The sequence below is a fragment of the Chrysemys picta genome, unplaced genomic scaffold (assembly GCF_011386835.1).
Source record: "Chrysemys picta bellii isolate R12L10 unplaced genomic scaffold, ASM1138683v2 scaf147, whole genome shotgun sequence".
In the NCBI taxonomy this organism is placed as follows: Eukaryota; Metazoa; Chordata; order Testudines; family Emydidae; genus Chrysemys; species Chrysemys picta.
Genome location: NW_027052854.1, coordinates 101,365 through 125,678, shown reverse-complemented (window position 1 = coordinate 125,678; position 24,314 = coordinate 101,365). Strand labels below are relative to the sequence as shown.

The 24,314-nt window shown below is 50.1% G+C and overlaps 1 pseudogene; it reads left to right on the top strand.

Moving 5' to 3' along the window:
- The first annotated feature begins 7,420 nt into the window (after positions 1-7,420).
- The window catches only part of LOC101942453 (paxillin-like), a 31,896-nt pseudogene continuing 15,002 nt past the window's right edge, over positions 7,421-24,314 (top strand).

Genomic DNA, 24,314 nt, shown 5'->3' with positions numbered 1-24,314 from the left:
GCTGGCTCTCTGGGGCAGGGACAGCCAGCTCTTGACCAGTTGCCGGATGGTGTTGTCCGCCCTGTTGAGAGGCACCTTTGCCACGGAGGATCCTCTCAAGACGAAGGCGATGCGGGGGATCAGGAAAGTGTTGAGGGCGTTGATTTTCTGCTGTGGGGCCAGCAGGGATGTGTCGATCTTGGTGGCGTCCTGCAGGATCTCTCGGATGGTGTCCTCGGGGGTCTGCTGGACGCGGAAGCCCGTCGGCGTCCCGAGGTGCTGGTACGTCTGCCCCTCTGCTAGGGGGATGACAGGCTCGCCCTGAATGAGGAATTCCGGCATTGAAGCGGAGTCCCGCCTATTCCGCAACTCTCCCAAGGGTGTCAAGCATGCCCTGGAGCCTCTCGTGGTTGTCTGCGATCAGGACCAGGTCATCCGTGTAGGCGAAGACGTTCGCCCTCTCGCCATGCAGGTCGAAGCCGTCGGAGATCGCCCGCAGGGGTGGCTCCATGGCGAGGTTGAAGACGATCGGGCTGACGGGGCAGCCCTGCTTCATGCCGCTGTGGCTTGGTATTTCGGCGTTTTCCCCTTCTACTGAGCGGATGGTGGTGCTGCAGCGCTCATACAGCTCCCGGACGAGGCGAAGGAAGGTCTCTGGCATTCCGAACTCCTGGAGTGTGTCGAAGATGTGGTGGTGGGGGATGGACCCGAAGGCGTTGGCCAGTTCGAGCCACGCTATCACACACTGCTTCTGCACCCGTCTGGATGACAGTCTGGAGCAGGAAGCTGTGCTCGTAGCACCCCTCTGATGGCATGAAGCCCTTCTGGGCGAGGCTGATGGCTCCTCCGGATGTCGCCCACTCTGTGATACTGGCCGCCAGGCAGCTGGCTTATAGCTTATACATTGTGGAGCACAGGGAGATGGGTCTCCAGTTGCTGGGGTCGTTGCGCTCTCCTTTCTTGTATATCAGGACGGTCATGGCCTTCTTCCCGGAGGTGGGGGTTTGGCCGAATTGCTTGCAGAGGTTGAAGATGTTGGAGAGCACAAGGCAGCCAGGGTCACGCTTTTTTAAGAGACTGTAGGGCATGCTGTCTCTTCCAGGTGCTGTATTCTTGGTTCTAGAGAGCCTGGCCGTCACCTCTTTGGGGGTGAAGTCGGCCTCCAGGTCATCTGAGTCGGTAATGCGGGGCAGGGGGTGGAGGCACTCCGGGCGCAGCGCGTCGTTCCTGGGCACGCCGCCGAACACTCCGTGGAAGTAGTTGTGGAGGCGTTCGGGCGGAATCGTGCAGTAGGACGGGGGCCCGTCGAGGACCTCTCTCACGGCCTTGTCCGGTACAGCTTCTGGATCCTCGAGGCCGCTGCTGGGTCATGGCGGCTGGTGTTCCTCCTTCTAATTCCCCTAGTGTTGGTGTCACAGTGAGGGGTGGGCCGTCTGGGAGCAGGCCGGGTGGTCTCCCGGTTCCGCGTCCTCCGGAAGGCGATCTCTGCGGCCAGCTCATGGGTGAGCCTGTCGATGAGCGAGTCGAATTCCGCGAAGGAGGCTGGTGTTTGGAGTTCCTCGATCCAGGCGGCCTGCCAGGGTGTGGCTGGCCTAGCTGTCGGTCGCTGGTCCTCGGTCGGCGTGGGCAGCGTGTTGGCTGTGTGGTCAATGGGATGTCCTGCTTGTGGATCGGGGGACCTTTTGGCTGGGTCCTGGGGTGTAGTCGCCGGTGGAGTGGTGTCGTTGTTAGTCGTTGGTGGAATCCGGATTGGGTCGGTGGGGGCGGGGGTGATGGCAGATCCTCCGTGCGTGGGTGTTGTCCGAGGGGTCGCTGCGGGAGCGTTCGACCTTCTGGTGGTAGGGATTGGCCTGGTGGCTTCTGGGGCTGTATTGGACTGTCTGGCGATGGGGGGCTGGCGCTGTGGTCTGGCTGTGGCGCTGACTTCTCTGATGGTAGAAGTTGAGGAGCGGTCTGGGGGGTCGTCCCCATTCCCCCGGCGGGTGGTGTTCGCCGTGCGGGCTGAGGAGTCGCGTTGGCTCCTCTTGCGGTTTGCAGGGTGGTCTGAGGGCTGATGTCAGTTCCTGCCTCCGAAGGATCTCGGGTGTCCACGTGTGGCGGGGCACTGATCCTTCTTGAGGTGGGGTCACGCTGGTTGGGCGTCGGGAGGACACTGAGACGTCTCAGCTCAGAGCTTCTGGGCAACCTGGGAAGATGTGACAAGTCTCCTGCTAACAGAGGCTCGGTCAACGTTTCCCGCTGCGATAGGTGTCGTCCTGACGGTGGGGCCCTGGTCCACCGGCTCGGAGGCCGGAGTGGGTTTCTGGGCAGCGGCTGGCGGGGGCGCCCTGTTTCCTTGCGGCGCAGGAGCGGAAGGGGCACAGGAGGGCAGGGGGCTGGAGCCGGAGCTGCTGCTGTGCGGGCTTTCTTGCAGGTGGCCTGGTGCGTCTTACGTCTCTTCTGGGACTCGAAGGGCAGGCTGCAGAGGGCACAGCTGAAGGCGGTGGATTTGTTGTGGCACTTCTTCAGGTGCCTGGTGACCCCTCCGAGGAGATGGAAGCGTCGGGGCGGCAAGCAGATGGGGCAGATGAGCGCATCTGCGGCAAAGGGGTATTTCAGGTAGTTGAGGTCGTTGTCGGTCCCCTGTGGAGCCGGGGTTCCAGCGGCAGCAGAGGTTTCTCCAGCTCATTTGTTTCCCCTGGGGGGAATGGGGGAGGGTGGTCTGGCTAGGTAGGCATCTGGTAGAGTCCTGGGGTCCCTCCGGTTGGTGTCTGGGGCTGAGCAGCCATCTTGTGGGGTGCTGGGGCCCTCCTGGCTGCACGGCTGGTGGTGGTGGTGGCGGCAGCATCCCTCAGCGGTAGCTGCGCCTCAGGAGCACTGGGGATGCTTCCCGGTGGCTGCAGCTCTTGGGAGGCAGTGGGGGTGACCTGTTGCTGGTCAGGGGAGTTGTCCCTCGGTGGCGGGGGCTGCTGAAGAGCAGGGGGTGTGTCTGGTGTCTGCTGGAGGACAGGGGAGCCATCTCGTGGCGGCTGGGGCTGCTGGGGTGTATAGCGGGGGTCTCTTGGTAGCTGGGGGATAGCAGGGGGGTCCCTCAATAGTTGCAGCTGCTGTGGAGCGGTGGGGCGGGGGGGTCTCTCGCTGGCTGGAGCAGTGGGGGGCGGGGACCCCCAGCAGTTGGGGCAGCAGGAGAGTGGCTGGGGAGGTCCCCTGGTGGCTGGAGCGGCTGGTGGGCAGCTGGGGAATCTGTCGGCAGCTGGAGCGTCTGGTGATCGGCGGGCAGGTCTCTCGGTGGAGCTGCTCGTCTGTGGGGGGGCAGTCCCCCGGTGGCTGGGGTTGCTGGTAGGCGGTGGGAGAACCCCTCTGTGGCTAGGGGGCAGTGGGGCTTGGCATCTGGGGCAGCTCACACGTGGCGGGGCTGACCCTTGGCTGCTGGTGAGCGGCGGGGGAGTCCCTTTGCGGCTGGAGTGCAGTGGGGGCATCTCTCTGCCTTTGGGGCAGCTGGCACGTGGCGGGGTAGTCTCCCGGTGGCTGGAGCTGCCGGTGGGCGGCAGGTCGGAGCCTTGCCTGCTGGAGCGCATCAGAAAGCTCCGCAGGCACCCTGAGCGGCGGCGGGTGCTGGGGCGCAGGGCAGGAGAGCCCTGGCGGCTCAGGCAGCAGGGGCTGGGGCGCGTGGCTGGGCTCCCTGGGCCGCACAGGAAGCGGCAGCTGGGGTGCAGGGCAGCAATCCCCCGGCGGCCCGAGCAGTAGGGGTTGGGGCATGTGGCGGGGGGCCCCCAGGTTGCATTAGCAGCAGCGGCTGGGGCGCAGGGCCGGGATCCCCCGGCGGCTCGGGCAGCAGCGGGAATCCCCCGGCGGCTCGGGCAGTAGCGGCTGGGGCACGTGGCGGGGCTCCCCAGGCCGCACAGGCAGCGGGGGACAGGGCGCGGGGCAGCAATCCCCCAGCGGCTTGGGCAGCAGCAGCTGGGGCACGTGGTGGTAGCCCCCCAGTGGCATGGGCGGCGGCCAGGGTGTGGGCGGGGGCAGCCCCCCGGTGGCATGGGTGGTGGGGAAGCCGCAGCAGAGTCTCCTGGGGGGTAGATGCTGGGGGTCAGCGGGGCAGTTACCTGGCGCCGGGAGCGACAGCTGGGCAGTGGGGTTTTTTTCCGGCAGCTGGGACATGTGGGGACAGACTCCTGGCGGTAGCAGCAGCTGGGCGGCAGTGGATCTCTCCGGCGGCAGGGGAGTGGGGGGGCAGTCTCTCAGCGGTTGCGGCTGCTGGCGATTAGCAGGCGATTCTTCCCGCGGCAGGAGCGTGGTGGGGCAGACTCCCGGTAGCTGCAGCTGCTGGTGATCAGCTGGAGATTCTTCCGGCGGCTGGAGCACGGCGGGGCAGCCCCCCAGCGGCTGGAGAGGGGGGTGTATGTTCCTCCTCTTGGTGATGTCTCAGCAGGCTGGTCTCGAGATGTGGGAGCTGCTTGCGGCAGCATCTGGGGGGCAGATCCTTCCTGTTCTCGTTCTTCCCTCTGGATCTGCTGGTTTGCCATGTCCCCGAGGGCAGTGGCCGGGAGCCTGTGCAGAGCAGTCGGGCGTGCTGGGGCAGTGTCTTGGGCTGTGTTTTAGGGGCAGCAGGATGCATCTCGGGGCACCATTAGCTCTTGTGGAGTAGCAGATACAGTGGTGTAGCAGCTTATCATAAAAAAGATGATTAAACTGATAAGAACAGATACAATTTTATTAGAAAATGTTTAAAAACATGATACAGAGAGTATGATACAGAGAGTTTGGAACGTCAGTTATTGGTCATTGGGGGTGTTAAGGCTGCTTCCCCACTTTTGAACTATAGGGTACAAATGTGGGGGCCTGCATGAAAACTTCTAAGCTTAACTACCAGCTTAGATCTGGTTCGCTGCCACCATCCCAAGGCTAATTCCCTTCCCTGGGTAGCCTTGAGAGTCGCTTCACCAATTCCCTGGTGAATACAGATCCAAACAAGGAAAAATCAATCAGGTTCTTAAAGCAGGCTTTTAAGTAAAGAAAAAGGTAAAAATCATCTCTGTAAAATCAGGATGGAAAATAACTTTACAGGGTAATCAGAGTTAAAGACCTCAGAGGACCCCCTTCTAGCCTTAGGTTCAAAGTACAGCAAACAGAGAAACACTCTAGCAAAAGATACCTTTACAAGTTGAGAAAACAAAGAGAAACTAACACGCCTTGCCTGGATGTTTACTTACAAGTTTGAAATATGAGAGACTTGTTCAGAAAGATTTGGAGAGCCTGGATTGATGTCTGGTCCCTCTTAGTCCCAAGAGCGAATAACTTCCCAAAACAAAGAGCACAAACAAAAGCCTTCCCTCCCCCCAAGATTTGAAAGTATCTTGTCCCCTTATTGGTCCTTTGGGTCAGATGCCAGCCAGGTTACCTGAGCTTCTTAACCCTTTACAGGTAAAAGGATTTTGGAGTCTCTGGCCAGGAGGGATTTTATAGTACTGTACACAGGAGAGCTGTTACCCTTCCCTTTATAGTTATGACAGGGGGTAACATACAGAGTATAGGGGGATGCTAGTATTTTGGTATTGGACAGCACATAACATATACAGTCTGCAATGTCCCCGATTGGGGGGTTACGGTGGGTGAGATCAAGATACAGTCAGCAAGTAGTGAGGGTACATCACTCATACAAAAAGTACAGGCAGTTGTGGGTATATAATTAAGCGGGCCAGGTAATGGGGATGGGTGACCCTCGCATGATGGAGTTTGGTTCAGTTCGGTGGGCTCAGAGGATAGGCTCCAACAGAGAAAGTCTACTGGTCTCTTAGCCAAAAGGCAGAAAAGATTTTTCACTTCAAGGTCCCAGAAGCAAAGACAAGGTTTTCGTCTCAAGGCCAAAAGACCAGAAACATCAAGACACTTGATCATGGCCTTGGATACACCAAGAGACTACCTATGCTTGACCAGAGCTCAGAGAGCCAGGAAGCTGTAATACGCTGCCAAACGAGACAGCCGTACCTCCGCCACAGCTTTCTACATCGCCACGAGGACTCCCACACAGGGACCAAATGCCATCAAGGAGACTTGGACAACTAGGAAACGCTTAAGTGACAATCACTCCCCCAAATGACTCCAATGTAATAATTCAAAGCAAGAACTCCACACACAATTCTGCTTAAAGACCGAGAAATCTTTCAGTCTGGTCACTTGGGTTCCTCTCGCTGCTTTCCCTGGCTGCTGCTGTGTACTCCTACATTGCATAAACCCACCCACTTCCTGTGACGTACTCCGTCCCTGTGAACTCTCAGCAAAACAGAGACAAGAAAACGTGTGCAAGCGCTATCCCGGCTGGCCACACCGCATGGGGCTCTTCTACAGTTAGTGCGGCTCCTGGAGTTCTGCCCCCATTCTCCACCTACCAGACTGGCGGGGAGCTCAGGGGTTCGGCCCTGCGGCAGGGTAGTGGCGCTAGGGGCTTCTGATAGAGGAGACTGGTGCCTGCCACTTTCCATGCACCGAATGCTTAGGGCAGATTGCCTAGAAAAATGCTGCAGGAAAAGCTGACAGCTCTCTCTCTCTCTTAGTGTTCGCTTCTCTATCCTCTGTCTCGCCCAGGACCGCTAATTAATTTTGAGGAAAACACCGCGGATACACACTGAAAACAAGCGATGTACGTGAAAGAGAGAGAATGGTAATCGTTGGGCAGGCATTGAGAGAGTGAGAAAATCTAGCCTATATTCAAGAAAAAATAACTCTTCTAGGCTTTAATAGCCTACAAATCATAGATGCACATAGTTTGAAATCAGTTGCTCACCAAGTTCTCAGAATGTTTCGATTGATAGATCGATAGATCTTCCTTTGCTTCTCTCAAAACCCTCTATCCTTTCGTCAGCACTCGGTGATATTTACTGTGAAGTTTCCCGAAACTGATGGAGGGAAGCCAAAACAAGATCCGCTCGCCCCAAGTCCATAAGACGATCACCTGCAAACTCAGTCATGTGAAGCAGCGTGTGCACTAAAGTACACAATTGTACCTATACAGATCAAAAGAAGAAAACCCACGAACACTTAAAATGAAGAAAAACATTATATGACTGAGCGTGCTGGACCGTAAACAAGAGACGGTTGCTTTGTAAAACTCATTTGTTCTTTCTGTAGCAACTCCTGGATGATTATCCAAAATGCTTCATCATGGGAGCAGACAATGTAGGATCCAAACAGATGCAGTCGATCCGCATGTTCCTGCGTGGGAAGGCTGTTGTGCTGATGGGGAAGAACACCATGATGCGCAAGGCTATCCGTGGTCATCTGGAGAATAACGCTGCTTTGGAAAAGTGAGTAAAATACTGTGATTCCACACTCTGTTTCCTGGGGAAGACTGTATGTTCCCTGAAGGAGTGAAACTGAATGGTGCTGTCTTTCCCCCAGGCTGTTGCCTCATATCCATGGGAATGTGGGCTTTCGGATCACCAAGGAGGATCTGACTGAGATCAGGGACATGCTGTTGGCTAACAAGGTAAGGGAGGAGGACACTGTTATAGTGCGTCTACTAGGGAGGTCTTGGGGCCTGATCTGAAGGAAGGAGAGAGTGTAACACTGAACATTCTCTGTGGATGTGTGACTTTTTTTAGAAGGGAGACAGATACTGACCCCACCCCATCCTGTTTCGGTTTTTGCTGCTCAGGGCTCTCTAGAGTTCTGAGAACTCCTTTTTCATGGAGGTCATTGTTAATTTAGCCTTGTGGAAATGACTTTGAGATGGGAAAGCTGGTTTAATCCCTCTATAGGCAGGGTAGGAGGCAACATGATCCAGTGAATAGGGCACCAGAGAATCAGAAAAAAATGGCTTTTGTTTCCAACTCTGCCCATGACTTTGTCTGATCTTGGATAAGTCACTTAACCTTCTGTCAAGTATCAGAGGGGTAGTCGTGTTAGTCTGAATCTGTAAAAAGCAACAGAGGGTCCTGTGGCACCTTTGAGACTAACAGAAGTATAGGGAGCATAAGCTTTCGTGGGTAAGAACCTCACTTCTTCAGATGCAAGTAATGGAAATCTCCAGAGGCAGAGATTACTTCCATTACTTGCATCTGAAGAAGTGAGGTTCTTACCCACGAAAGCTTATGCTCCCTATACTTCTGTTAGTCTCAAAGGTGCCACAGGACCCTCTGTTGCTTTTAACCTTCTGTGTTTGTTTTTCCCAATTGTACAGTAACTCCTCATTTAATGTTGTAGTTACGTTCCTGAAAAATGTGACTTTATGCAAAACGATGTTAAGTGAAGCCAATTTCCCCATAAGAATTAATATAAATGTGCGGGGGAGGGGTTAGGAGGAAATTTTTTTTGCCAGACAAGAGACATTATATACATATGCAGTATAAGTTTTAAACCATTTTAAACAGTTTAATATTGTACCCAACAATGGATGAGTGTGAAGCTTGGTTGAGGTGGTGGAGTAGGAGGGTGGGATATTTCCCAGGGAATGTCTTGCTGCTAAATGACAAACTAGCACTTGGCTGAGCCCTCAAGGGTTAACAAGCTGTTGTTAATATAGCCTCACACTCTACAAGGCAGCATGGACTGAGGCAGGAGGGAGGAAACACAATAGATGCAGGGCAGTGGCTGCAAACACTTCCCTGCAAAAACTGAACACGATGATGAACCCACGCTATCCAGCTAGAGCGCACCACTCCCTCCTCCTGACGGCACAGGCACGGCTGCACAGGTGCTGACTTTCACAAGTGCTTGGGGGTGTGTGCATGAGTGATAAAGGGGCAACACACATCTCTAAGTACACTGGCCCCACTTCAAGTATGCTGCCCTTTTAAGAAGGTCAGACAGGAAGCGTTGGCTTCCAGCAAGCTCCCCCCTTTCTGTCCCTGAGCCCTGTCCCCCTCCTCTCCTTTGTGGAGAGGGGGTATGGAGCGGGGGGGGGGGGGCAGGAGCAAGGGGACATCCTGACATCAGCACCCTCTTCTCTTCCCCTCCCACCCCCCGCAAGCAGGAAGCTCCCGAGAGCAGCTCCGAGGCAGAGGGAAGGTCAGGAGCAGCGGGGGAGCACCTGAACTGCTGCTGGGCAGCTGCTGAGTCTCGTACCTTACAGGGAATTTAGGGGAGCTGATGGGGAGATGCCAGCCCCTCCGGTTCTAATCCCCAAGAGGAGGAGCTGCTCTTCCAGGGAATCCTGCAAGCGGTGGCCAAAGCAGGCGGCTGCCAAACAACGTGATAAGGGAGCATTGCGCAACTTGAAATGAGCCTGTTCCCTAATAGATCAGCAACGTAACAACGAACATTGTTAACCGGGACAACATTAAGTGAGGAGTTACTGTACGGGAAACCTGAGCCTGCTCTGACTCTATGGAGGAACAGCTCCATAAAAATGCAAAGGATAGTCTCCTGTATCCCATGTTAAGCGTCCTAGATGCAGTTTGTTAGAGGGGAGATAGAAGTAGTAGTCAGAACTATTTACGGCCACAAATACCGCCCGCACTCTCATATTAGCCGACTGTGGAAAAGTAGCAAGAACAGGGAGACGGCTTTTTCAGTGTTCCAATTTCTGCTGCTGTTACTTTCTTTCTCAAGTTAATAGAACTCCCCCTGCAGCTCTAGGAGCCCGAGAGCTGCTTCCAGCCGCCTCCCCAAACTGCACAGTCCCTTTTAAGTTGCTGCAGCTGAGACTTTTTCCTGATCCATGACCAGTTCTAACCACGTCAGTTCTTTCTGCTGATCACAATGAAAGCTGGTTCTTGAATTAGTTCAGCAGCAGCCTGACAGTCCTCATTCTGGTTAAAGCCATTAAAGGTACATCTACGCTGCACTAAACCACCTGAGCTGTCCCCTGTCAGCTGACTGGGGTTTGTGGGCCTTGGGCTATAAAATTGCAGGGTAGACGCTTGGGCCAGGACCCCAGAGCCCAGGCTTAAACTGCAGTGCAGATGTTCAGGCTCAGGCTTGATAGCCAAGCGAGCCCAAGTCTGCTGACATGGTCCAGCCGCGGGCGTTTTAGTGCAGTGTAGACATACCCTAAGGGTAAGCAATGTAAACCCAGGGTTCAGACTCAGGCTCAGCTGTAATCCCCTTCCATCTACACACAGATTGCACTAACCCAAGGTCCCAGGGCCCTACAGTGCTGAAAGGTCCAAACCTGAGTCAAGCTGGGACCCAGGGTTCAAGCCCTGTTGGTTTGCTGTGTTGATGCAGCCCCACTGGACTCATGCTCTGGCAGTCTGCCAAAAGTATCCCACAATCCTATGGCTGATATTTTTGGTGGATAGTCCAGTTTTCCCACAGTGCATCATGAACAAAGGGCTAGAGTGGCCACAGTTTGGGAGGGCGCTAGGAAGTCTGGGATTTGGGTGGCTGGACTCAGGCCTGTGTAATGCAGTGTAGACAGTGGAGCCCCAGGTTGGCACCCAGGGTTCAGCCATTCCTAACCTGAGGTTACAAGAGCTGAAGCCCTAGATGAACAAACCCAGGATCTGTTAACCTGAGTTCTACTCATCCTGGTCTACATTGCAGTGTAGACACACCCAAACATGGATGCCCAAACCTTTCCCAACTCAAGCAGTAATGGCAGTTGCCAGGGGCATGAGGACTGCATGCAAATGGCACAAAATGGAGCAGTTTGCAGCTTCCCTTGTTTGTTAATCTCGGGGCATGGCTGGCGGGTCCCAGCAAGAGGTGCAGCCTGGCTGCGTGGATCAAGCTGACACATTGCACACTGGGACTACAACATCGGTGGACTTCACCTTCAGATTCAAGATGGGGGTAGCCACTGGTCATATTCTGGAACTCCAGGGTTGTCATTTGTACTGTAGGCTTTGTGGAGTCCTAAAGCCTGTAACAATACCATTCTGATATGGCAGGGAGATAGATAGTGGGTGTGATTGTCGGTCACAGGACTGGCAGCCAGGAAGTGTTGATTTCTAATCCAGATTGGAAACTAACTTGTTTTGTGACATTAAAGAAATCACTTCTCTCTGTGCCTCAATTTTTCCTATCTGATAAACTGTGGTAAACTTACTTCCCTCCCAGAGTGGTTGCAAAGATTCATGTCTACAGCACTCTGAAGATGCAAAGCACTTCAAGTGCTAAGTATTGGTATGAAAATGGGGAGTGGGGGGTGCAGAATATCCCTAAGGGATAAGTAGTATCTAAAACAAACATCACACACAGTTCTATATTAAAATAACATTAAATGTCCATATTTAATGTGGTATTATGATGGTCATTAAAAATTGTTTAAGTGGAGTAGCACCCTAGAAGGTGAAGGATTGTGTAGCAGTTTATTGGGGCTTAAAGAGAGACCTTATGCCTTGCTGGTGGGTTTCTGTCACCATGTACCCTGCTGTATGCTGTTTTATCACTTAGTCGTTAAGGAGGCTAGACCAGGGGTGGACAAACTACGGCCTGCAGGCTGGATCCGGCCCCTCAGGGCTTTGGATCCGGCCTGCAGGACTGCCTCCGATGGCGCTGCGGGCCCCGCGCTGTTCTCAGAAGTGGCTGGCACCACTTCCCTGCGGCCCCCGGACCGGGGGCAGAGGGCTCTGTGCATTGCCCTTGCCTCCAGGCAGCACCCCCCACAGCTCCCATTGGCCGGGAATGGGGAACTGCGGCCAATGGGAGCTTCAGGGGAGGTACCTGGAGGGGTGGCAAGGGCAGCACATGCGAAGCCCTCCGCCCCCGCTCCCCGCAGCACTTCCTGGAGCAGCGTGGGGCCGGGGACAGGGCAGGGAGGGAGCCTGCCGTGGCCCCAGTGTGCACCGCTGCCACCCTGGAGCCACTTTAGGTAAGCGGCGCTGGGCCAGAGCCCAAACCCCACCTGCACCCCACCCCCCAACTCCCTGCCCTAAGCTCCCTGCCTGCACCTTGCACCCCACCTGCACCCCAACCCCTGCCTTGAGCCCCCTTCCGCAGTCCACATCTCTCCTGCACCTCTGCCCTGAGCCCCCTTTGCACTCCGCACCCCTCCGGCATCCCAACCCCCTTCCCAGAGCCCCCTCATACACCCTGCACCCTTCCTCTGCCCCAATATCTTGCCCTGAGCCGCTTCCTGCACACCGCACCCCCTCCCACACACTGCACTCCCTCCTGCACCCTAACCCCACCCAGATGTGGCCCTCGGCCCAAAAAGTTTGCCCATCCCTGGGCTAGACAGCAGAATGCTGGGTGGGGTATGTACTTCAGTTGCCTTCCCTTCCTCTAAACCAGCCATGCTTCACCTCTTCCTCAAGGAGGGAATTTCTTTCTTGCTTTTGTGATGTCAGTGGAAACAAATGACTTTCTTCTATGCTGGCTAATGGTTCTGCTTCTCTTCTGCATATCCCAGATCTGCAGTTTGTTAACCCTGTGCTACGTGCAGCCATAGAAATCTTTGTTCATTGCTGCTATTGCAGAGGGAGGACACAGCTGATCAGCTGCTTTGTTGCTAATGTGCGCCAACAATGAGCACCAGCTGATACTGTGCTGAGTGCATTTATTGATTGTATTTTTAGTGTGTACGTTAAATGTCTTGGGTTCCTGACAAGGTGCCTGTGGGGCTCTTGTTACAAAGCTTTCCCCAGACCCCACCATGCTTTATCTGTCACCCCAAAGGGGGGTGACTCCAGTTTTACACTCCTCTTTTCCCTCTCAACCCAGTTTTCCCAACAAGCAGAAGTCTGCAGAACCATCTCCCACCATGATGAGCTCTTCATTGGGCAGCAACCTGTCAGAACTGGACCGACTGCTCCTAGAACTGAACGCTGTTCAGCACAATCCCCCTAGTGGCTTCCCAACAGGTAGGAAGTGATGACCCATGTGTCAGTGCTAGGTATGTTGATGCCTGGATCTCACACCTCCCTCCATGTATAAATCTCCCTGTAACTCTTTTTTTTTTTTTCTCCCCTGCCCAGTTCAGCCTCCTTTTTGCCCTCCCCATATTGTACCTGCCTCTCTTTCCACTGTAAGTGAGGGTCTATTGACTCTGTTTCTTTTCCTGTAAGATGAAGCCAGCAGGAGCCCCTCCCTGCCCAGTGGGACTGGACCTCACTGTTGCCCCAGAGAGCACTAGCTCTTTGGGGGTGAAGGCAGCACCCCCTACAAAAGAGAAGCCAAAGCGGAACGGAGGGCGTGGGATTGAGGATGTGCGTCCCAGTGTGGAGAGCCTTTTGGATGAACTGGAGAGCTCTGTGCCAAGTCCAGTGTGAGTACTGACCCAGCTACTGTTCCCTTGGGTGCCGGGGGCGTTGGGACAGAGGGGGGTTAGTGACTCCACACAATTTAATGACAGCAGTTAGGAGAGTGCAGTACTGGCTGGGCAGATGGCCTCCTGTTTCCTTGGTAATGAGGGGATTTGCTCTCTCCAAACTGGGGAAGGTCAAGGAGGAAGTTGAAGATTGTGGCCATGTCTGCTTCTTTTTTGGGCTCAGATTTACTGCAACTGCCATTGAGTCAGAAGCTGCTAACGTTGGAAAAACAGATAAGTGTATAATGGGTCCCTTTGAACATGTATCCCCAAATGGTAAATCCAGATGGACCTGTCCTCCGTGAACTTATCTCATTCTGTTTTGAACCCAGTTATGCTGACTGAAAATTGTCACCATCTGACCAAATAAATTGGGTGGGTCTCAGTCTAGTGCCTAATGGATGGTTGTTCGTATCACAAACTACCACAACTGCACTAATTGGCATCTTTGGCAGTCTCCTAGAGAGAGCAAAGGGTTGGAAGTGCCACAAAAGCGGATTTCCTGGAAGGCCTGTTGCGGCGTATTTGGGGTCCAAGTGTGGGGAATCTGGCTGTGCTGTTTTCCTTGCTGTACCTGTCCTGGGAATAAACAGAATCCCAAGAGCTGAGGCTGTCCGCCTGGGATTTTTCACCACCACCATGTTCAAATGTAACGTGTGTGGTTTTGTTTTTTATCAGCCCTGCCATCACTGTGAACCAGAGTGAGGTGAGCAGCCCACAGCGGGTCACCTCCAGCCAGCAGCAGACTCGCATATCTGCTTCTTCAGCCACAAGAGAACTGGATGAGCTGATGGCATCTCTCTCGGACTTCAAGGTGCCCAACCGTAATAACTTCTGATCTTGTGTTCTCCACTCACTTGTCTGTCGTCCATTTCTACTGACCGCCTCCTCTCCTCAGATCACCCATTGCAACCGTTACTCCTTGTACCAGTCAATTCTCGGTGGCGTATTAGTGCTGTCAAAGTGCTGCTGCAGGTGTGATTGGTGTGATGAAGTCTCATATCTGGTGTGGATAATGCAGAGACTTGTAAATTAAGATCTGTCAGGGTTTGCCCTAGTGTAGCATTCAAAGGAACTAGGCTAATCTTCTGAAGTGGTGAGCAATAGATAGGATATGCTGATGCCAAGTGCAGGTCTCATAATGTCCAGAAGTCTCTTGGAAGCAGGGAGGATTTTCTGATGTAACTGCTGCTGTGTCGTCCCAAGTGCTTAGTTAGCATTCAGGGGTGTTTCTCCCCATGCCAAGCACTGGATCAAGGCAATGCCTATCTCTGTCAACATCATGAGGGGAAATCCCAGCTGGTGTAGTGCCCACTTTTTTGTTCTGATTCAGGAAAAACACTTCATTGAAATAATGATTAACTGCACCTGTTACCCAGCAACACCAATTTGTACGGTGGGGATATCTTTTGTGGGGGATAGGGATGAGTGTGATAGTGTGTGATTCACAGTGAAGTGAAATGCTTTGTTGGCAACAGATAGGAGCTGAGTTCTTCTAAGTGTAGAGTCCATTTTGGTGGGTTGTAATCTAATAAGAGGAACCCATCTATTTACTGGCAAAGACCAGCCTCTGCTGCTCTAGAGGATATCTCCTTTGTTGCCCTTGATTTTTCCCAATCAGGAAGATGGGAGATGATTTTTGAGACTTCCAGGCAGATGATTTGGGCAGTAAAGATTTCATCTCAAAGGGCAAGAAATTTCCAGAGTTGGGTTCAGGTAAAAATGGGGTTGACGTCTAAGCCTTTTGGGGCAGGAGGATGGGACGTGCTGCATCAACACATCTGCTGGAACATCCGAATTTTCATACTGGATCAGACCAACGATCCAGCTATTTCACTGGCTAGTACCAGCTGGTTGAGAGGAAGGTTGAAGGGGGAGGGGGCGGAGAATAACCTGCCCATGAGGGAAGTTGCTTCCTCAGTTAGTGGTTACCTTATGACCTGGAGTGAGAGGGTTTGTATCCCTTACATAAGATTTTTATATAGATATCACACATGCTCACACAAACATTGGATGGTCTCATCCTTTCAGATGTATAATACTTTTTCTTACCATGCATAGCTAACCTGTGGAACTCATTGCCACATGATATCATTTATGCCACAATCTTAGCAAGATTACTAAAAGATTCCATTATATGCTTTTTAATATTTTGGATTTTACTTGAATTGAATCTCTCTTCTATTATGAGTGAGGGTAAAGTAGGAGTGCCTGACTTACCCTCTTTATAACACTCATTATTTTGTGTATTTCTACCATATCCCCCCTTAAGTCTTTTTTTTCACCCTAATCCAGTAAAGTCCCAATCTTTTCAATCTGTCTTCATATGAAAGCTTCTCCAGGCCTCTGACCATTTTTGTCACCTGAATGCCCTCTGTTCCCACTGTATTTATTTATTGTTTTTAGATGAGCAACCAGAGCTCAAGAAAATATTCCAGAATGGGGGAGAGGGTACCATGGATTTATGACATTAGATTTTCAGTGTTTTCATTCCTTGTGCGCCCTACCATCATTTGCTTTTTTGACTGCTGCTATGCGGGGGGACGGATAGCTCAGTGGTTTGAGCACTGGCCTGCTAAATCCAGTGTTGTGAGTTCAATCCTTGAGGGGGCCATTTAGGGATCTGGGGTAAAAATCTGTCTGGGGATTGGTCCTGGTTTGAGCAGGGGGTTGGACTAAATGACCTCTTGAGGTCCCTTCCAACCCTGATATTCTGTCATTCTATGTATGGAGCAAAGGCTTTCATTGAGCTGCCTGTTTCTCTTAAGTGTTTACAGTTAATTTAGAAACCAGAAATGGGTGTGAGGACTTTACATTTGGAAGGAATAATTTACATTATTTTGCATTTGTTGCAATGAATTTAATTGGCTATCATGTGGCCCAATCACCTAGTTTTGTTAGGATCTTATGAAGTTCCTCAGAGTCTTCTCTAGTCTTGACTAACTTAATCTTGCATCACCTGCAGATTTTGTCACTTGGCTGTTCACCTTTTGTTCTCACATCAATAATATATTAAACGATAACATCTCTAGTCCAGAGCATATTAACCTTCTGTATGTTGAAAATTGACAGTTTATTCAACTGTGCAGTTAGGGTAGAAAAGAATTCCCTCTTTGATAGCCCCAAGTCTATTATTCAAGCCAGAGACAGGTGACTTAGAAGCTGCAGGATAACCTGTTCAGCAGCCATATGTTCATGACATTGTCAATGTTTAGCAAATAAAATCTCATTGTGGCTACTGGCACTAAGCACAGGTATACACAAGCGGACTCTTGATGGCTGAGAAACGTCCTCCTGCAGCCTAAGGACTTCAGCTTTCCAGCCTTTTGTGTCTCTTCTCCAGAAGAGACACTTGGGGTCGGGAGTCTGTAAGCCTGGGGGCTCGACTGTCTTACAGTCATTGGAAAGGCTGGGAGACTAAAGATCAGAGCACTAGTAAAAGCTGCCTGGCAGGATGGGTGGTGTTTGGCTGGGCCGTTAGTCTCCGAATACTCTTGTCCCCCTTGCTTGTTTCCTAGCTGTGTTGGTGGCTGAGCCCAGGGAGCAAACCAGAAAATTTGGACCGTGCATTTGGGTTTCCGAAGTTACCCTCGACAGCAAGGGTTAGGGACTGTTTGGTTTTGTTTTTTAAATAATTTTGGTTTCATAAATACAGTAACTCCTTGCTTAAAGTTGCAGTTGTGTTCCTGAAAAATGTTACTTTAAGCGAAATGATGTTAAACGAATCCAATTTCCCCATAAGAATTAATGTAAATGGGGAGGCGTTAGGTTCCAGGGAATTTTTTTCGCCAGACAAAAGACTGTGTGTGTGTGTGTGTGTGTGTGTGTGTGTGTGTGTGTGTGTGTGTGTGTGTGACACACACACACACATTGTGAGTTTGTGTGAGAGAGAGAGACACACACACAAACACCATGTGTGTGAGAGAGACGCACATTGCCCTTTTAAGTACGCTGACCCCATTCTAAGTATACTGCCTTTTTAAGCAGATCAGCAAGTTGAGACAGGTGATGGGGTACAGGAGCCGGGGGGAGGGGGACACCCTGACATCAGCTCCCACCCCCCTGCACAGCAAGCAGGAGGCTCCAGGGAGCAGCTCCAAGGCAGAGGGCAGGAGCAACACACGGCAGTGGGGGGAGGGACAGCTGAACTGCTGGCAATTGATAACCTGCTCGTCGGCTGCTGCACAGGGAACTTAGGGGAATGGGAAGCTGATGGGGGGGCTGCTGGCCCACCCTGGTTCCAAGCCCCCACCAACTAGCTCCTTCCTGCAAGCAGTGGACAAAGCAGGCGGCTGCCAAACGTTATAAAGGAGCTTTGTGCAACTTTAAATGAGCATGTTCTCTAAGTGATCTGCAACGTAACAATGTTAACCGGGACAGGAGTTACTGTATGAAGTTACATTTCTGTGAGATGCTGACGTGCCTAACTGTGTAACTGAAACTTACAGCTACTCCAGTGGTGTCGAGACTGCATAAACATCTCCATATCTATTTCTCTTTATTTCCATTATGAGAATGGCCATACTGGGTTAGATCAATGGCTCGTCTAGTCTGGTATCCTGTCTTCCTACAGTGGCTGGTGCCAAATGCTTCAGAGGGAGTGAACAGAACATGGCAATTTATTGAGTGATCCATCCACTGTCATCCAGTCCCAACTCCTAGCAGTCAGAAGTTTAGAGACATCCAGAGCATGGGGTTGCATCCCTGACCATTTTGGCTAATAGCCATTGATGGACCTATCCTCCATGAAGTTATCTAACTCTGTTTTAAACCCAGTTATGCTTTTGGCCCTCACAACATTCCCTGGCAACAAGTTCCACAGGTTGACTGTGTGTTGTGCGAAGAAGTACTTCCTTATGTGTGTGTTAAACCTGCTGACTTAATTTCATTAAGCGGTACCTGGTTCGTGTGCTATGTAAAAGGGTAAAAGAACACGGCTTTATTTGCTTTTTCAACACCATTTGTGATTTTATAGACCTCTATCATATCTGATCGTTTTCTTTTCCAAACTGACCAGTCCCAGTCTTTTTAATCTCTCCTCATATGGAAGCTGTTCCATACCCCTAGTCATTTTTGTTGCCCTTCTCTGTATTTTTTCCAATTCTAATCTCTCTGTTTTTGAGATGAGGTAACCAGAACTGCATGCAGTATTCAAGGTGTGGGCATACTATGGCTTTATGATATTTTCTGTCTTATCTATCCCCTTTTTTGATTTCCTCTGCATATTGAGCAGATGTTTTCAGAAAACTATCCATGATGACTCCAGGATCTTTCTTGAATGGTAACAGCTCATTTAAACCCCATCATTTTGTCTGTATAGTTGGGATCGTTTTCCAGTGTGCTTTACTTTGCATTTATCTACATTGAATTTCATCTGCCATTTTGTTGCCCAGTCATTCAGTTTTGTGAGATCCCTTTGTAACTCTTTGCAGTTTGCTTTGGACTTAACTACCTTTAGTAATTCTTATGTCATCTGCAAACTTTGCCACCTCACTGTTTATCCCTTTTTCCATATACATTTATGAATATATTGAACAACACTGGTCCCAGTACAGATCCTTGAGAGACCCTGATGTTTACTTCTCTCCAATGTGAAAACTGATCACAGAAACCCCCTTGGGAGCTGCCACCCGATGTGCAAAGACTACCCCTGCTTCTGTTTTCCCTGCCAGCTCAGGACTCCAGCCCCCTGTCTTGCTGAGCCAGACACTCCCGTCTGGCTCCAGACACAGACCCAGGGTCTGAATCACTTGTCCCAAAGCTGCAAGTTTACCTGAAAACAGCTCGCAGTAGCGTGCTTGTCTTTAGCACTCAGATGCCCAACTCCCAATGGGGTCTAAACCCAAATAAATCCGTTTCACCCTGCATAAAGCTTATGCAGGGCAAACTCATAAATTGTTCGCCCTCTATAACACTGATAGAGAGATATGCACAGTTGTTTGCTCCCCCAGGTATTAATACATACTCTGAGTAAATTACTAAACAAAAAGTGATTTTATTTAAATACAGACAGTAGGATTTAAGTGGTTCAAAGTAGTAACAGACAGAACAAAGTAAGTCACCAAGCAAAATAAAATAAAATGCGCAAATCTATGCCTAATCAAACTAAATACAGATAATCTCACCCTCAGAGATGTTTCAGTAAGTTTTTCTCAGACTGGACACCTTCCAGGCCTGGGCACAATTCTTTCCCCTGGTACAGCTCTTGTTGCAGCTCAGGTGGTAGCTAGGGGATTCTTCATGATGGCTTCTCTCCCTCTCTGTTCTCTTCCCCCCCTTTATATATCTTTTGCATAAGGCGGGAACTCTTTGTCTCTCTGGGTTTCCACCCCCCCTCACTGGAAAAGCACCAGGTTAAAGATGGATTCCAGTTCAGGTGACATGATCACATGTCACTGCAAGACTTCATTACTCACTTGCCAGCACACACATATACAGGAAGACTCACAGGTAAATACAGCCATCTGCAGACAATGGGAGTCATCAAGATTCCAAACCATCATTAATGGTCCACACTTTACACAATTACAATAGGCCCTCAGAGTTACATTTTATATTTCTAGTTTTAGATACAAGAGTGGTACATTTATACAAATCAGATGATCACACTCAGTAGATTATAAGCTTTGTAATGATACCTTACAAGAGACCTTTTGCATGAGGCATATCCCAGTTACTTACATTCACTTATTACCGTATTTTCTCTAAAACTATCTCAGTTACATTATATTGACTTATTATCAAGTTTTTATAAAACCATATAGACTGCACAACGTCACAGGATCGTTTTCCAGTGTGCTTTACTTTGCATTTATCTACATTGAATTTCATCTGCCATTTTGTTGCCCAGTCATTCAGTTTTGTGAGATCCCTTTGTAACTCTTTGCAGTTTGCTTTGGACTTAACTACCTTTAGTAATTCTTATGTCATCTGCAAACTTTGCCACCTCACTGTTTATCCCTTTTTCCATATACATTTATGAATATATTGAACAACACTGGTCCCAGTACAGATCCTTGAGAGACCCTGATGTTTACTTCTCTCCAATGTGAAAACTGACCATTTATTCCGACCCTTTGTTTCCTGTCTTTTAATCTGTGACTGATCCATGAGAAGACCTTCCCTCTTATCCTATGACTGCTTATTTTACTTAAGAGCATTTGGTGAGGAACCTTGTCAAAGGCTTTCAGGAAGTCCAAGTGCACTGTATCCGCTCGATCACCCTTTTCCACATGTTTGTTGACCCCCTCAAAGAAGTCTAATAGATTGGTGAGACATGATTTCCCTTTACAAAAGCTGTTGACTCTTCCCCGACATATTGTGTTCATCTGTGTCTGATGATTTGAGGTTTTTTTTACTGTAGTTTCAACCAATTTGCCTGGTACTGAAGTTAGGCTTCTCAGCCAGTTAATGGGCAGGATCACCCCAGAGTCTTTTTTTAAAATTGGTGTCACGTTAGCTATCCACCAGTCATGTGGTACAGAGTCTGATTTAAGCAGTAGGTTATATACCACAGTTAATAGTTCTGCCATTTCATATTTGAGTTCCTTCAGAGCTTTCAGGTGAATAGTATCTGGTCCTGGGGACTTTAATGTTTAATTGATAAATTATGTTCCAAAACCTCCGCTCTTGGCCACTTGTCTGTTTCTTGTCAACCTCCTCTGTTGACATCACCACCTGCTCCCAGCAGTTACTTTCCCTTTTCTCTCACCTCCCAGTTGTTTCACTCTTCCCCTCTTCCTTTTTGTTTTTCACCCCTCAGTTCTGCTCTCATGTGCTAGCTCAGTTGCACAGTTGAATTGACAAGGTGTCTGGCCTATTTCGCTTTGGTGGGACCATGAATAGAGGCAGGGAGCAGCAGGTCTTTGCATGTCAAATGTTGATGCCCTGCTCTGCAGTGTACTCTGTAACTGTGAGAGATGAAAGGCTGTCCTTACTTCTGAGCTCCAGTCCTGTGCGTGTATGAGAGAGGCAGAGAGGAATAAGGCAAACATGCTAAGAAAGATGATTGATTAAAGCCAGGAGGACAAAGTCCAGACAGAAATGACAGCGTGTGGGTGGGTGATGTGGGCTTTGTTTGCTTTTAGTTCAGTTTTCTGCAAGCCATAGAGTAAAAGGTGCTGTTGCAGGCTGATGCATTAACCTTAATGAGTTGCTCATTCTGTTCGCTTACAGAATCCATTTGATTGTGTTGTTCGGCTTATCAGTCAGCTGGGCACTGAGGTTACTGAATGCACGAGTTTTGCACCTTTCGCATCTCTGACATGTGATTCCTCCTTACTATGTGACTTGGTGTCTGCATTAACCAGCCTCCTATTGTAGTGCAGCTCTTTATACATTAACTGCTGCATTCATTTTAATATTTTTAACATGTTGGAAAAATGATTTTTAGAGCAAAATAAGCAACCTTACTTTGAAAATGACTGGATTTTAGAAAGCTTGAAAATTTTGTCCCAAACTCAGGTAAAAATAGGAACGCCTTAACCATGGCATCTATGCTTCAGAGGGCAGTTGGTCTGTAAGGGAGAACAAATAGTGTAAACACACAGGAGTTTTCTAATAATTAATACACTTCAATATAGCACCTTTACTGCCAGAGTGTCTCTGTGCTTACAAACTATAGCTCGGAGGGAAGAGTGCCCTGTAATGAATCACTAGCATCGCTTTCTGCTGCCCTTTGGGTTTTCCTAGAGAGGTCTCCCATTCAGATGCGTACCAATCCCAGTCCTGCTTAGCTTGGCAGTCTGACATCACAGACAAGTTCTGTGATTGCATAGACCAGGGGTAGGCAACCTATGGCACGGGTGCTGATTTTCAGTGGCACTCACACTGGCCACCGATCCGGGGAGCTCTGCATTTTAATTTAATTTCAAATGAAGTTTCTTAAACATTTTAAAAACCTTATTTACTTTCCATACAACAATAGTTTAGTTATATATTATAGACTTCTAGAAGGAGACCTTCTAAAAACGTTAAAATGTATTACTGGCACACGAAACCTTAAATCAGAGTGAATACATGAAGACTCGGCACACCACTTCTGAAAGGTTGCCGACCCCTGGCATAGACACTCCAGTCCCCTAAGCTGGAAGGGCCTGTGGCTTCCATCTGCTGGAGGGTTTTGCCTGCATCCAAATGAATTCTAGCACTTTAATCATGACAACACCCAATGAGGTAAGTAAATTGTGTTGGCTGGAATTTTCAAAGGAGCCCATGAGAGTTAGACACCCAATTCCCATGGGGGTTAAACACCCAACTCCCTTAGGCACCTTTGAAAATTCCAGCCATTATCCCTAATACTAAAAAAGGGAAATTAAACCCCGGAATGAGTTGGTGTCGGAGCTAGGATTAGAACACAGAGGCTCTTGCTGCCACTGTCATGCTAAGTGCTCTACTGAGCTGTCCCTCTTGTGGTAAGAGGCCTCACTGGCTGCCCAAATGTAGCTGTAAGAGGGAGAATGAGAAATCCTTTTATCAGTGGCAGACCAAGTGATCTCAGCTGTGATACTCCTCCCCCTCCCCCCCGCCCCCCAAAAAAGTGACTATAGGCTAACTCTGTAAGGAAATGGGCTATAAACTTGATTTAAAAATGATCCTTTTACGTGGGTAAATTCCCCAAATCAGGAGTCATTGGGTGCAGTGGCAGACTTAGTAGGCCACAGTGGCTGGTTTGGGAGTGCACACAACAAGCCACGCTAATTTCTACTCCCGTAAGGAAATGGAAAGAATTCCTGTTTGTCACGTAGGAGCTGACATAGTGGACAGGATCAGAGCCATGATCTATCAGCTTTAAAATATAAGCAATGGAGAACTAAAACCAGAGTACCTGCCCCTGACCATTTCAGAGCATGTTTTGGAACAAAATGTATACTTCTCTCACCCAAATATAAAAGGGGCAAGAAAAGTGGGATGGGTGAGGAAGAAGAGTTAAATGCAGGGCTCCCGAAGGACAGCCTCTGAAGTCCTAGAATGCTTCCCTCTGATTCATCATGTATTCGACCCAGAGAAGAGCCTTGTGATTTGAGCAGGCCAGAGCCTGAGTCATGTACTCCTCTTGCCGTGAGTGCCCCGAGGCTACTGTATCAGGGAGGCAAATATTATGGCTTACATGCTTCATTGTTTTCTTCGAAAAGTATGTAAATTTCTATGCAAATTAATGCAAGTGTCTGATTCAGAGAAAGTTGCTAATGTGACTATCAGTCTTGGTCTAATGGGCTGGGCCCTTGGGGCAGATGCACCAGCCCCATTTACAGGAGAAAGAATTAACTGCGGCTTTGAAGAGCCTAAGAAAAAGTACTCAATGAATGGCTGCATGATCTTTCCTCATTCCCAGCACCCTCCTTTGAGAAGGGGCACAGCTGTGTGTTCACATTCCACACTCTGAGGTCCCACTTGTCCATCCCGGCTACCTTCATGGCTTCATGTCAGGAGGGCTCTGTGGTTTGCAGGCTTTGATTGTTCTGCCATGTTGTGCCTTGTTCTTTTCCTTTCCTCACCTCTGTCTCTATCTTCCCCCCTCTCTGTTCCTCTTTTTTTTGTCTCGTTTTTACAGGCTGTTTCCACTCTGTCACTGATTTCTGAACCCTCCCTGGAGCTGCTTTCCAGCCCAACAAATCCAGACTCAATCGACTCTCCTTCCCGTACAGTTCTGCTGCCCCAGTCAAAACCCCATGGGACAGGCCACAGCAGGGACCTACCAGCCCTGCTGCCACCTGCCACCTTGGAAGTCCTTCATATTGAAGAAGAAGGCAGCAGCGCTGCAGTTGCAGCTATTCCAGGACGTTCTGCCACCACTCCACAGCTCCGCTCTGTGGCTCGGATGGGTCAGTCACTTCCAGAGGACTTTGCTATTTCTGCTCCTTTTGGGGATCATGTGCTTTCTTTGAGCTCAGTCAGGCTGAGCCAAAAGTCAAATCCTCCTAGAGAGGTGTCGCAGGCCATGATATCCTCCAAGACGGAATCTCTGTCTGTTCCTTCTAGTGCAGAGGCCCACAGTCTGGGGCTTGATGAGGCAAAAGCCACTGAAAAGAAAGAGCACAGAACTGAGACCAAGCTCACAACTGTTCCTGTTTCTAGCCCTAGCATAACCAGCCAAGTGAAGGGGCAGACACCCAAGGAATCGGCAGAGCAGGCCATTTTCAGGGATAATTCAGCCTTTCCATCCCAG